We start from the raw sequence: 16,216 nt of genomic DNA on the forward strand, positions 1-16,216 counted from the left end.
TCCAATAGAGGAATCGAAGCGAATCCGGCTAAAATCCGAGCTCTGTCATAATTGGCCATCCCAACAGACCTCAAGCAGATCCAAAAATTAACTGGATGCGTGGCTGCTTTAAGCCGCTTTATCTCCCGATTAGGAGAAAAGGCACTGCCTCTTTATCGCCTTCTTCGACGCAGCGAACACTTCGAGTGGACGGATGCAGCCACGACCGGATTAGAAGAAATAAAGGCCGTTTTGGCCACAAACCCAATCTTGGCCGCACCTAACATCGGTGAACCAATGCTGCTGTATATAGCGGCAACACACCAAGTTGTAAGCGCAGTGCTCGTCGTCGAACGAGAGATGGACGGACATAAGTTCCCGCTTCAAAAGCCGGTATACTATGTATCCACTGTCCTCACTCCATGCAAATCACGGTACCCACATTATCAAAAGATAGCATACGCGGTCTTCATGGCATCCCGGAAGCTACGACATTACTTCCAAGGATGTTCAATCACGGTGGCCTCGAAAGTATCACTCAACGACATAATAAACAACCGCGATGCCACGGGCCGGATTGCTAAATGGGCTATCGAGCTCCTCCCATTCGACATAACATATAAACCACGGCGAGCCATTAAGTCGCAAGTACTGGCCGATTTCGTCGCCGAATGGACGGAGGCCGAATTCCCTAAAGAGTACGGCGCGTACTCCAATTGGATCATGCACTTTGACGGTTCAAAGATGCTGGCGGGTCTGGGGGCAGGCGTCGTCCTGACATCCCCCACCGGAGATACAGTCCAATACGTACTCCAAATATTATATACAGACTCCAACAATGTAGCAGAATATGAGGCCCTGTTGCATGGTCTCCGGATAGCAGTCTCCATGGGCATTCAACGCCCAGAGGTGCACAGGGATTAGAATCTCGCAATATCTCAAATAAATGGAGACTTTGATGCCAAGGACCCAAAAATGGCGGCTTACCGCAACACCGTCCTCAAAATGTCAGCTCGGTCGAGGGGCTCGAATTCCACCATGTGGTCCGAGAAAACAATCAATCGACAGACATCCTCGCCCGCATCGGCGCTAAGCGCGACCCTGTCCCACCCAATATCTTCTTGGAAAGGTTGTTTAAGCCATCCGTGGTATGGGAAGGAGTGACCGGCAACAAGAGTCCGGACTTGGCCACAACACCAGCTACCGAACACTCTGACGTAATCGGAGGCTCTGCCACCGAAACAACACCTTCCGCCCACGTGATTATGGCTGTCATTGCCCCGTGGACACAACCCTTCCAGGCCTACCTAATTAGGCAGGAACTACCTGAGGACCCAAACGAGGCACGTTGCATTGTGCGGCGGTCTAAAGCCTACAGGGTCCACGAGGGAGAGTTGTATAAGAAAAGCGCTACCGGAGTCCTTCAAAGGTGCATCTCCGAAGAGGAAGGACGACAGCTTTTGGCAGAAATTCATGCTGGACTCGGCAGTCACCACGCCGCAGCTCGGGCCCTTGTAAGCAAGGCCTTCCGTACAGGTTTCTACTGGCCGACGGCCCGAGCAGACGCACAGGACCTCGTCCAACGTTGCGTCGGTTGCCAGCTTTTTGCAAACCAAAGCCATATGCCGCCTCCCGCTCTCCAAAAAATCCCCATTACTTGGCCCTTTGCGGTCTGGGGGCTTGATATTGTCGGACCCCTCAAAGGGGGAAGCCATAAGAAAAAATACTTACTGGTCATGGTGGATAAATTCACCAAATGGATAGAAGCCAAACCTGTTAAAACGGCCGAATCCGGACCAGTGATAGACTTCATATCCGGGGTTGTACACCGTTATGGCGTCCCCCACAGCATCATCACCGATAACGGCTCGAACTTCACAGCCGACGAGGTAAAACTTTGGTGCAGCAACATGGGCATCAAGCTCGATTATGCTTCTGTCTATCACCCGCAAACTAATGGTCAAGCGAGCGAGCAAATGGTCTTATCATGAGCGGCATTAAAAACCCAGATTAGTGCGGTCCTTAAAGGAAACAAATACGCACTGGGTAGAGGAGCTCGACTCCGTACTATGGGGGCTGCAGACCACGCCGAATCGCACTACCGGATACACACCGTTTTTTTATGGTGTATGGCGCAGAGGCGGTACTGCCCTGCGACATAATTCATGACTCACCTCGAGTGCGCATGTACGAAGAGAAAGAAGCCGAGCTTGATCGGCAGGACAGTTTGGACGCCCTGGAGGAGGAGCGTGACGTAGCAAAAGCCCGTTCCGCATTCTATCAGCAACAGGCTCGAAGGTATCAAAGCAGAGAAGTACGGGCCAAAACTTATAACGTTGGCGAACTCGTTCTACGCCTACCGGAGAAGAAAAAGAACAAGCTCAAGCCCAAATGTGAAGGTCCCTTCATTATTGAGCAAGTTCTGACCGGTGGAGCGTACCGTCTGCGGGATGCATCGGACAATCGACTCGAGCCAAACCCATGGAACGCAGCCAGACTCCGAAGGTTCTACGCCTAGTACCGGACTCTATGTTCGTCTCCTTACCTCCGTCCATTTTTTATATACCCGTTATCTGTCTTTTATTTCTTTCTTTCTTCCCTTTTTCTTCAAGGCCTTAAAAGGCTAAAATGTGTCTTGACTACACAATCTTGACGCGCTAGCCGTGCTCATTATACCTGGGGGCTTCTTATACAGAAGCTTAATATAACTATTTTCCGGGCTATATGCCCCACACATGTGTTATTCTTCCGCATGTACCTTTTTTCACCATTATTTGCATCGATATGACTTAAGTTTTGGCCAAGCTGGGTTGCCTGGCTCTTGTGTTTATGCCCTACGTTCCCGTTAATTCGGCTAGGGCATAAGGGGGGCACCTCTGCGATTGTTACTGCCGGGTCAGCCGGATGTGTACCTCAGACTGGGTGAAGCCGAAAGCTAGCGTTCTTAAGGGAATACTCGGTTGATGGACAAAAGATGACTTTTATTTATTTTAATACATGCCCCCAGATGTTTATAGCCTGCGTCTCTTTTCGCAGTTCAGACATGCACATTAGGGCATGCGTACCCAGGGAAAGGAACCCTTAACGGAACTATTCTCCCTGGAAGATGTTTCTTACTATCCATGTAATATAACATAGCTAGTTGGGTACTTGTTTGTTCAAGCACTTATGATCCCTATGCCTGGTTTCCACACATACCCCGGTTTCTACATAACTGAGCGGGTATTCGGATACACTCCGGACTGTCGGGTCCAGAGGTTGAAGCAAAAAGGTCCGCCATGACAAATGATTTACAATCCGGCTAGGGACAATACATGTCACTTGAAGTACACAGTCACTTAGACTAACTAAATTCTTCTTCTATACCATCCAACAGGCTGTCTAGCCTACAATCCTGCTGGGAATACTTTGCGGCTAATTCTACTTGGTCATACACCAAAATGACGGGGATCTCTTTCCCATCGGGCCCCACAGGTCCGACCTCGGCCATGTGGTTTGGGTCAGCCTTGGTATATCGCTTCTTCACCATGGCCCAGGCTTCTCTCGCACCTTGTCGGCAGGCTGATATCTTCCATAATCGGAAGCGCTGCCTCGCTCCCTTGAGCTTCTCTACGAGCTCCCCCATGCCTCTTGGCAGGGAGGCGGATGACCACAAGGCTTGGGCAATGCCCTGCATCACCTGCCGAACTTGTTCGTGCAGTTGTGAGAGCTCTGGCAGAAGATCACCTGCAGACCCGGGCATTTCCTCTGCGGGACGACCCGTCAGCATACCTATAGATATAACTCTATTAGCTGGTTTCTTCGCCGAACTCTATAAAAAGTTCATTCAAGCACTTACTAAAAATGCCGCGTTGAAGCCTCTTATTCTCCTTTACGGAGTCAGCAAGCTGGGCCCGGACATCTTTCAGTTCCACGCCTAGCTGGATATTGGCATCTTGGAGATTGTTTTTCTCCTGCCTAACCTTTTTAAGCACGCGCTCACCAGCCTTTAGCTGTCGTTGGGCATGCGGCTCATTCCCTATCACGACCTCCGGATTCACTCCGGAGTCATCTGCAGAATCTATTGTTAGATTTGCATGCATGCCGCATACTATCTGGTACCTGTCATTCTTTGCAATAGAGACAAGTGTTACCAGAGGGGGCCTTCTCGAACTCCCTCGGCGTGGCAACTGCGGCCCATAGCTGGGCTTTCCACTCTTCTAGTTCTTGAGACAATTGGGTATTCTTCTCTGTAAGAACCTGCACAAATAATGATCCTTAAATCAGTTATGTCAACTGTTTCAAGTCTCAGGGGCTACTGATATATATAATTATCAGATTTTCTTACCCGTATATCCTTTACATACTGGTCCGTGGCTCTGGCAAGACCATTTTGAGCAGCTCGGATGTACGCGTCTCCTGAGTTGAAGGCATCGAACGCCTCTTGGGAGAAACAAGCATCACGGAGTACGGCCCGGCGACGCCTGTGATTCATAGCGCTCTCCATTTCGGAATTTGTAGCGGATAGCCTATCTGCATCCTCTGTAGGAGGAACATCCGGCGTTGGCCCTATGTTAGCGTCCGCCTCTATGTCCGGCTCTGGAGCCCGACTGGTGGAGGCGTGACCGGCAACCTCTCCAGATATGGTCCGGCGAGCGTTTTTCCTACTAGGAAACATGGGCGTTATTATATTTGAGAAGACGACCACCACGGAGCGGGGTTTTCTTTCGTACCTCTGCGACGGCATCTCAGTCCTGACCACCTTCCTTTTAAGCCTACCCGGCTTTGGTGCCCCTTGTTGGCGGGTCACTGCGGGTTCGGCATGGCGTCCCGAGGGCCTTCCCTGTAAAACACCATATGTGTGCGGTAGGTGAAGTGCAGAAAAAGGGATCCTTCTTGGAAGTTAGGGCTCCGGTTTTACTTACATGCGATGCGGGGAGCAGTCTAGGATAATCGGCTATGATAGCCACCAAGGTACCGTCACAGCTCAACTGATAGAACGTTCTGTCGATGAGCTCCACAAATGTGTCCGGATCTTCTTCGAGTCTAGGGTCAAGGGCCCGGTCAGGGTCCTCTGGTTGTGGAGACGGGCTGTGGACCTCCCTCACAGCTTTTCGCAGTTCCTGCTATGAAACAACAAGTTGAATACTTGTGACAAATAATACGGAAAGGACTGGAGTAGAAAGTAGCAGCTCACCCAGCTTGGGGGTTGTACATGGAGAATCCATCCCGTGGCTTAATACGGGCGAACTCCTCTTCTTCTCCTTTATACAAATCGGACAGTATCTTCGCTAGTGCGACGACGGAGTCCGGACCTTTATGACCGCAGCAGGTGGCGTCGTCTTCTCCATTGAAGTGCCACATGGGTTGTCCCCGATATTGAAGTGGCTGCACCCCCCGCATTATGCATATGGACATAACCTCGGTTATTGTCAATCCTGACTTGGCCAACATCTCTATCCGGCCCATCAGGTAAAGGACTTCTCCGTTATCTTCCTCCTGGGGGTTCCGAGGGCGCCAGCTACGGCGTTTCTTCAAAGGGGCGTTGTCGAACTCAGGAAGGCCCATCCGAATAGGATCTGGAAGGGGGACATCCTCCATATAAAACCACTCCGAAGGCCAGTCTTCAGACGTCTTCTTCGGGGTACCGGACAAGTATCCGGTATCGGTGATGCGCCATATTTCGGCTCCGCCCACTTGATATAGTGACCCCTTCTGTGTATGGGGCACGAGGCAGAATAGCCCCTGCCACAGTTCAAAATGAGCTTCGCAGCCCAAAAACAGCTCGCAAAGGGCGACGTAGCCAACAATGTGCAGGATGGAAGCGGGGGTAAAGTTATGCAATTGGAGGCCGTAGAACTCCAGGAGCCCGCGGAGGAATGGATGAATTGGGAATCCAAGTCCCCTTAGTAAATAAGGGACAAGGCATACCCGCTCCCCCTTGGATGGATTGAGGGAGCTCTCTGCTTGCTCCCCGCCATTATAGGTGGCGAGCCCGGCTCGAACGGGCACCATATACGCTGGAGGGAGAAATCACTGGGTCTGTAACTCTACTAATTGGCTGTGAGGGACGGAACACCTCTTCCAATCGCCGGGCTTAGGGCTATGGGAGCGAGAGGAGGAGCTGCGATGGCCGGCCATGTTGGAATGGATTTTGCCAGGTGCCCACCGATGGATACTCGCTGTGGGAGGATGGTGTGATCTGGATCTAAGAATCCCCATCTCTTTAATAGACGGTTTACTCACATGGCTAGGGTGGCAAATGTAAAAATGCCCTGGCTTCTCGCATTCGCTCGACACGTGGAAGATAGCCATTATTAGGCACGGAAGCCAAGGAGTGCAACATTTATGGGAAGCCGGACACTGATCAACAGGTACTCAGAATTTGGAGAAGAACCCGCCCTGCAATGCCGAAGACAATCTGCGCGTCGGACTCATCGTCATTGAAGCCTGGTTCAGGGGCTACTGAGGGAGTCCTGGATTAGGGGGTCCTCGGGCGGCCAGACTATATACTTTATCGGGACTGTTGGACTATGAATATACAAGATTGAAGACTTCGTCCCGTGTCCGGATGGGACTCTCCTTGGCGTGGAAGGCAAGCTTGGCAATACGGATATGTAGATCTCCTCCCTTGTAACCGACTCTGTGTAACCCTAGCCCCCTCCGGTGTCTATATAAACTGGAGGGTTTAGTCCGTAGGATAACAACAATCATACCATAGGCTAGCTTCTAGGGTTTAGCCTCTACGGTCTCGTGGTAGATCAACTCTTGTAATACTCATATCATCAAGATCAATCAAGCAGGAAGTAGGGTATTACCTCCATAGAGAGGGCCCGAACCTGGGTAAACATCGTGTCCCCCGCCTCCTATTACCATCCGCCTTAGACGCACAGTTCGGGACCCCCTACCCGAGATCCGCCGGTTTTGACACCGACACATGGCATGGGCAGTTCAAAGGACACAAGAAGGACGTCATCATTCTTGAACTTGTGGCCTATCAAAAGACATGGATTTGACATGCATATTATGGCGTGCTTGGATCTTGCAATGACATTGATGTACTCCACCGATCACCTCTCCTTGAAAAGCTAGCCAATGGAGAACCACGACGTTGGTGTTCCAGGCGAATGGCCACACATACAGCGTTGGGTACTATCTTGTGTATGAGCTTTATCTGAAGTGGGCTACTTTTGTGAAGACAATTGCAAGCCTCCAAGATAAGAAAGTACTCTACTTCCATAATGCGCAAGAGGCCGCTAGGAAAGATCTGGAGAGGGTTGTTGGGATTTTGCAATCCCAATTTTGTATTGTGCGAGGAGTGACTTGGTTTTGGGATCAATAGATCCTTTGGTACCTCATCACAACGTGTGTGATCCTCCAAAACATGATCATTGAGAATGTGTGTGTACAAGATTTGGATTACACCAACTATGAACTCATGGGATAACTGGTGCGGCCGACTAGAAGGCAAGACCGCATCCAACGCCTCCTTCAGGTCTACCATGACATTCGATATTCTGATACACACGAAGATCTTCCAAAAGGTCTCATGGAGGAGTGGTGAGCATGTCATGGGCAACAATCCTAGTTTTATCTCTATGTCTTTTGTACTGTGTTGTGATAATGAAGTTTGTTGCATTGTGTATTGAACTTTGTTGTATTGTTTGATGAACAATTTGTGTTGCATTTGATGTTGTCAATTCGATGAATCATGTAGTAATTTGATGTTGTGGATAGATGAAATTGTTATTATGTTTGTTTGGATTCATTTGAGATCAGTTCATATTATTTGTATGCAACTGTGAAAAAGATGATGTGATAGCTGCCATATCTAAGGGAAGCTCTTGGAGCAGTAGTGCCCTAGTTGGTACTTGAGGATTGTTGTTGGAGATGAAATGAAATTGTCTAAAAAAAGCACTTCTTGATTCCCCAAATTGTACTCCAAATCGTTATTTCCGCCCTATATAGGGCTTTTATGACGCTCATAAGGGCATCTCCAAAGCAGACCCTGAAACAACTCGCATACGTCTGGACGGGGCGGTCCGGACGTGTTGTGCCATCCAACGCGAACATGTATCGGTCCGCCTGATGGTCCATACATGTTTTCTCCCGCAAACTGGAGACAAACTAGGGGGAGCTTTGTGGGCGTCCGGACCACTGCCACACCCGCGTCTGGCAACCGTTGCCCACCCAACAACCCCAGACGCCTCTCCTACACTTTTCTTATGATGCACGTGCCGCATCAATGTCGTCCCAGAGCACGCAGAGGTCGGAATTGATGCAGTGACTAAGCGAACCGGAGGGCGGCATAGACCGACGAGGAACCTGCGACTTTATAAGCCGTGCTCCAACGCGGTCCACATCGCAATCACCACATCGCTCCGCTCTTCCTAATCTTGCTCCCTCACCGCCTTCGTTCCTCCACAACTCCAGCCATGGGCAAGTCGTGGGCATCAGCACCGACAGGCGGCTCCAGGTCAGGCTCTGGAGGATCGTGGCAATGGCTCGCTCTAACTCCGGGTCCTTCGGACACATCGGCGGGTGGCTCCTCGACGAAGGCGGAGATCGTCATCTCCTCCGGCAATGAGGAGGACGAGCCGCCACCGCAACAGCCCACGCTAGCGATGCAGGGCAGGTGTACGCCACCATGGACGAGGAGTATGAGCATTAGATCGAGCTGATGCTCCATCGCTCCATCCTCCACCTGAACAGCCCGGTGGCCCCACCGGAGATGCTCCTCCCGTGAAGAAGGACCCGCATCCCCTCCGTGCTCTCCACCACGCAACCGCGGTGTACAAATCGGACGTCGCGTGAAGGAGGAGACCCTCCGCCGCTCCGGTGCATGAAGGAGGAGTAGATCTCTCCACCGCCCCGACGCATGAAGGAGGAGCGGACCTCTCCGCCGTCCCGGCGCATGAAGGAGGAGCGTCGCTCGCCACCGCCCGCGCTGTCGCATTCACCACTACCTCGGCGGTGGCAGCTTTTCGTCGTCCCAGAGCGTCTTAACGGCACAGAAGTATGCCGATAGGGAGCGGCACCGGCAGGACCCGTCGCCACACATCGAGGCTAACCCGGAGCTTGTTGGGGAATGCAGTATTTCAAAAAAATTCCTACGGTCATGCAAGATCTATCTAGGAGATGCGTAGCAACGAGACGGGAGAGTATGTCCATGTACCCTCGTAGACCGAAAACGGAAGCGTTTAGTAAAGCGGTTGATGTAGTCGAACGTCTTCGTGACTGAACTGATCCAAGTACCGAACGTATGGCACCTCCGTGTTCAGCACACGTTCAGCACGATGACGTCCCTCGAGCTCTTGATCCAGTTGAGGATGAGGGAGGGTTCCAGTTGAGGACGAGGGAGGGTTCTGATGACGCCCGCGGTGATGACGAAGTTACCGGCGCAGGGCTTCTCCTAAGCAATACGACGATATGACCGAGGTGTGTAACTATGGAGGGGGCACCGCACACGGCTAAGAGAAGACTTGGTGTGTCTTTGGGGTGCCCCCTCCCACGTATATAAAGGAGGGGGGAGGAGGAGGCCGGGCGCGCGCCATAGGGGAGTCCACCTAGGATTCCCAATCCTAGTTGGAGTCCCCTTCCTTTTCAAGAGGGGGGAGAGGGAAGGAGGAACAGAGGGAGAAGGAAAGAGGGGGCGCCGCCCCCTCCCTAGTCCAATTCGGACTTGCCATGGGTGGGAGGGCGCTTCCTCCCCTTGTGGCCCTTCTCTCCTTTCCACTAAAGCCCATTAAGGCCGAATACTTCCCCGGGGGTTCCGGTAACCTCCCGATACTCCGAAATTTATCTGATACTTCCCGAAACCATTCCGGTGTCCGAATGTAACCTTACAATATATGAATCTTTACCTCTCGACTATTTCGAGACTCCTCGTCACGTCCGTGATCTCACCCGAGAGTCCGAACAAACTCCGGTCATCAAATCACATAACTCATAATACAAATCGTCATCGAACGTTAAGCGTGCGGACCCTACGGGTTCGAGAACTATGTAGACATGACCGAGAGACATCTCCGGTCAATAACCATAGCGGAACCTGGATGCTCATATTGGCTCCTACATATTCTATGAGGATCTTTATCGGTCAAACTGCATAACAACATGCATCATTCCCTTTCTCATCTGTATGTTACTTGCCCGAGATTCGATCATCGGTATCATCATACCCAGTTCAATCACATTGCCGACAAGTCTCTTTACTCATTCCGTAATACATCATTCTGTAACTAACTCATTAGTCACATTGCTTGCAAGGCTTATAGTGATGTGCATTACCGAGAGGGCCTAGAGATACCTCTCCGATACATGGAGTGACAAATCCTATTCTTGATTTATGCCAACCCAACAAACACCTTCTGAGGCACCTGTAGAGCATCTTTATAATCACCCAGTTACGTTGTGATGTTTGATAGCACACAAGGTGTTCCTCCGATATTCGGGAGTTGCATAATCTCATAATGAGAGGAACATGTATAAGTCATGAAGAAAGCAATAGTAATAAAACTAAACAATCATCATGCTAAGCTAACGGATGGGTCTTGTCCATCACATCATTCTCTAATGATGTGATCCCGTTCATCAAATCACAACACATGTCCATGGCTAGGAAACGTAACCATCTTTGATTAACGAGCTAGTCAAGTAGAGGCATACTAGGGATACTCTGTTTGTCTATGTATTCACACATGTACTAAGTTTCCGGTTAATTCAATTCTAGCATGAATAATAAACATTTATCATGATATAAGGAAATATAAATAACAACTTTATTATTGCCTCTAGGGCATATTTTCTTCAGTTTCCCACTTGCACTAGAGTCAATAATCTAGATTACATAGTAATGATTCTAACACCCATGGAATCTTGGTGCTGATCATGTTTTGCTCGTGGAAGAGGCTTAGTCAACGGGTCTGCAACATTCAGATCCGTATGTATTTTGCAAACTTCTATGTCTCCCTCATTGACTAGATCGCGGATGGAATTGAATCGTCTCTTGATGTGCTTGGTTCTCTTGTGAAATCTGGATTCCTTCGCCAAGGCTATTTCTCCAGTATTGTCACAAAAGATTTTCATTGGACCTGATGCACTAGGTGTTACACCTAGATCGGATATGAACTCCTTCATCCAGACTCCTTCATTTGCTGCTTCTGAAGCAGTTATGTACTCCGCTTCACACGTAGATCCCGCCACGACGCTTTGCTTGGAACTGCACCAACTGACAGCTCCACCATTCAATATAAATACGTATCTGGTTTGCGACTTAGAGTCATACGGATCAGAGTCAAAGCCTGCATCGCCGTAACCATTTACGATGAGCTCTTTGTCACCTCCATAAATGAGAAACATATCCTTAGTCCTTTTTAGGTATTTCAGGATGTTCTTGACCGCTGTCCAGTGATCCATTCCTGGATTACTTTGGTACCTCCCTGCTAAACTTATAGCAAGGCACACATCAGGTCTGGTACACAACATTGCATACATGATAGAACCTATAGCTGAGGCATAGGGAATGACTTTCATTTTTTCTCTAACTTCTGCAGTGGTCGGGCATTGAGTCTGGCAAAACTTCACACCTTGTAACACATGCAAGAACCCTTTCTTTGACTGATCCATTTTGAACTTCTTCAAAACTTTATCAAGGTATGTGCTTTGTGAAAGTCCAATTAAGTGTCTTGATCTATCTCTATAGATCTTAATGCCCAATATATAAGCAGCTTCACCGAGGTCTTTCATTGAAAAATTCTTATTCAAGTATCCTTTTATGCTATCCGGAAATTCTGTATCATTGGAGATCAACAATATGTCATCCACATATAATATCAGAAATGCTACAGAGCTCCCACTCACTTTTTTGTAAATACGGGCATCTCCAAAAGTCTGTATAAAACCATATGCATTGATCACACTATCAAAGCGTATATTCCAACTCCGAGAGGCTTGCACCAGTCCATAAATTGATCGCTGGAGCTTAAACACTTTGTTAGCACCTTTAGGGTCGACAAAACCTTCTGGTTGCATCATATACAACTCTTCTTTAAGATATCCATTAAGGAATGCAGTTTTGACATCCATTTGCCAAATTTCATAATCATAAAATGCGGCAATTTCTAACACAATTCGGATAGACTTAAGCATCGCTACGGGTGAGAAGGTCTCATCGTAGTCAACTCCTTGAACTTTTTGAAAACCTTTCGCAACAAGTCGAGCTTTGTAGACAGTAACATTACCGTCAGCGTCAGTCTTCTTCTTGAAGATCCATTTATTCTCTATTGCTTGCCGATCATCGGGCAAGTCAACCAAAGTCCACACTTTGTTCTCATACATGGATCCCATCTCAGATTTCATGGCCTCAAGCCATTTCGCGGAATCTGGGCTCATCATCGCTTCCTCATAGTTCATAGGCTCATCATGGTCTAGTAACATGACTTCCAGAACAGGATTACCGTACCACTCTGGTGCGGATCTGATACGTCTCCAACGTATCTATAATTTATGAAGTATTCTTGCCATGTTTACAATAGTTTTATATGATTTTGGTATGATTTGATTAGAGCTAACCCGGACTGACGTTGTTTTCAGCAGAACTACCGTGGTATTGTTTTTGTGCAGAAATAAAAGTTCTCGGAATGCGATGAAAATCAACGGAGAATTTTTCTGGAAAATATAAAAAATACTGGAATGAAGAGTTACCGGAGGGGAGGCCCGTGGGCCCCACGAGGGTGGAGGGCGCACCCACCCCCCTAGGGCGCGCCCCTGTGCCTCGTGGACTTCCCGTGGGGCCTCCTGACTTGTTCTCGACGCCAACCTCTCCTATAAATACCCAAACCACCAGAAAATAACCTAGATAGGAAGTTCCGCCGCCGCAAGCCTGTGTAGCCACGAGAAATCAATCCAGGCCCTCTCTGGCACCCTGCCGGAGGGGGCCATCATCACCGGAGGCCATGGAGGAGGATCCCGGAGGGGCCATCATCGCCATGAAGGCCAAGATCTAGAGGGAGAACCTCTCCCCATCCAGGGGGAGGCCATGGAGGAGGAAGCGCAAGGGGGGAGAACCTCTCCTCCTCTCTCTCGGTGGCGCTGGAGTGCCATCGGGAGGGGAATCATCACCGCGGTGATCGTCTTCATCAACATCAACATCACCATCATCATCTTTTTACGTGGTCCACTCCCCCGCACCCCGTTGTAATCCCTACTTGAACATGGTGCTTTATGCCACATATTATGATCCAATGATGTGTTGCCATCCTATGATGTTTTGAGTAGATATCCTTTGTCTTTGGGTTGATTGATGATCTAGATTGGTATGAGTTGTATGTTTTATTTTGGTGCTGTCCTATTGTGCCCTCCTTGTCGCGCAAGCATGAGGGATTCCTGCTGTAGGGTGTTGCAATACATTCATGATTCGCTTATAGTGGGTTGCTTGAGTGACAGAACCATAAACCCGAGTAAGGGGGTTGTTGCGTATGGGATAAAGGGGACTTGATGCTTTAATGCTATGGTTGGGTTTTACCTTAATGATCTTTAGTAGTTGCGGATGCTTGCTAGAGTTCCAATCATAAGTGCATATGATCCAAGAAGAGAAAGTATGTTACCTTATGCCTCTCCCTCATATGAAATTGCAATAGTGATTACCGGTCTTGTTAACAATTTCCTAGGATAATTCCGCACACGGATCCATCATTTTTCCACACTCGCTATTTATAATATTTAGTAATATATTCTAACTTTATGGTAACAACACCTACTTTTCTGTTTTAGCTCTCCGATATCATGCAAAACCCAACCATAGTTTTATTTCTCGTTTCTAGTTGGAAGCAAACGTTCGGTGTACGTAGAGTCGTATCAGTGGCAGATAGGACTTGAGAATATTGATCTTACCTTTAGCTCCTTGTGGGTTTGAAACTTCATACTTATCACTTCCACCTTTGGGAATTGCTACGATGATTCCCTGCACTTGGGGATTATCAAGCTCTTTTCTGGCGCCGTTGCTGGGGAGCAATAGCGTGGGGTTGATATTCTCGTGTGTGCTTGTTTGCTTTCCTCACTAAGTAGATTTTGTTTTCCCTTTTTGTTTCTGTTTAGTTGTGGGTGAAACATACAAAAAAATTAAAATAATGAAAATACAAAAAAAAATACTTGCCCCTCATGCCTAAAAAGTTTTTCAATAAGAGAAGTGATTGGAAGGTTATGCATTGGAGAAGTGAGCGTCGACCTTGAACACTTGTGTTCATGCTCATGGAAACAATGTAAACATTTTCATGGAAGTTTCTCTTAAAATAATTATCCCCATGTATATATCCATTGTATTATAAAAATAATCTGTCAAGCTTTGGTTTTAGGATGATTAGATTGCTTGTTCACTATGTGCAGTTAAAAAAACAGAAACTTTGGCTGTAGCGAGTGAATTTACATTTTTTACTGGAAAGTCAAATGGGTATGAAACTTTTTGCACATTGCTTATGTACAATTTTTAAATTTTCATAATTCTTTTAGAATTTTTGGAGTTACAGAAGTATACTAAACTTCCAGATTACTACAGACTATCATGTTTTTGACTGATTCTGTTTTCTATGTGTTGTTCGCTTATTTTGATGAATCTATGGGTAGTATCGGGGGGCATGAAACATGGTGAAGTTGGAATACAGTATATATAGTTATAATATGAAATTGGAATAAGTTTGCAATAGTACCTAAAGGTAGTGATTTGCTTTATTATACTAACGGATCTCACAAAGTTTTTGTTAATGTTTTGTGTGGATGAAGTGTTCGAAGATCGAGGAGCTATCAATATGAGAAGAATAAAGAGAGGCAAGAGTTCAAGCTTGGGGATGCCCAAGGCACCCCAAGTAAATATTCCAAGGATACTCAAGCCTCTAAGCTTGGGGATGCTCCGGTTGGCATCCCATCTTTCTTCTTCGACAATTATCGGTGTACCTCGGTTTTTGTTTTGTTCACATGATTTGTGTCCTTTGTGTTTTTTTCCTTTAAGAACCATGCTAGTATGAGATAGCCCTTCATTGATTTATAGAATGCTTCATGTGCTTCACTTATATCTTTTAAGTATGATCTTATAGAATTGCTCTTTGTGCTTCACTTAAATCTTTTGAGTATGGTTTTATAGAATGCTTCGTGTGCTTCACTTGTATATTTTGAGCTTGGATATTGTTTAGTCTATATTAATTGTAGAATGCTCCATGAACTTCACTTATATCTTTTGGAGTATGAATAATACTATAATCTAAAGTGGGGTTGGAAGAGTGTCAACTTTAGGAATTAGTTATCCCACTATTTTGGAGGGTGTTGAATCTTAGTGTGATATTTATGAAAGTGGATTTGGAAGAGCGTCAACTTTAGTTAGTAATGATTCCACTATTTCGGAAGAGGTTCCAATTGATTATGAGAACAAAGCTGCTATCGATGATGATTATTGTGATGACATGTATGCTATAAAGAACAATGTTAACCATGAAACTTGTCATCATGATTTTAATTTTCAATTGGATTATGCCTCACATGACCGTTATTCTGTTGAGTTTGCTCCCATTATTCCGAATGAGAAGAATTTTGCTTATGTGGAGAGTAGAAAAAATTTCTATGCTTGTAGATCATGAAAAGAATGCTTTATGTGATGGCTATATTGTTCAATTCAATCATGATGCTACTGAAAATTATTATGAGGGAGGAATATATGCTTGTAGGAGTTGCAATAATATCAAGTTTCCTCTCTATGTGCTTAAAGTTTTGAAGTTATACTTGCTTTGCCTTCCTATGCTAGTTGATTCTTGTTCCTATAAATTGTGTGCTCACAAAATCCCTAGGCATAGGAAGTGGGTTAGATTTAAATGTGCTAGTCATATTCTTCATGATGCTCTCTTTATGTTTCAATTCTTATCTTTTATGTGAGCATCATTGAAATCATCATGCCTAGCTAAAAGGCATTAAAGAAAAGTGCTTGTTGGGAGACAACCCAATATTTACCTTTACTGTTTTTGTGTGTTTATATGATTAAGCTACTGTAGTAATCATGTTTTATAGTTTTTTGTTTCAATAAAGTGCCAAGTAAGACCTTTGGGAAGACTTGGGTGAAAGTTAATGTGATCTTGCTATAAAAAATAGAAACTTTGCGCTCACGATATTAGCTGTCATTTTTTACAGAAGAGCGCTTTTGAGTTGATTCATTTTGCAGAAGATTAATAGACAAATTCCTCACGTCCACCAATTTATTTCATAATTTTTGGAGTAG

The sequence above is a fragment of the Triticum aestivum genome, chromosome 1D (genome assembly GCF_018294505.1).
Source record: "Triticum aestivum cultivar Chinese Spring chromosome 1D, IWGSC CS RefSeq v2.1, whole genome shotgun sequence".
In the NCBI taxonomy this organism is placed as follows: Eukaryota; Viridiplantae; Streptophyta; class Magnoliopsida; order Poales; family Poaceae; genus Triticum; species Triticum aestivum.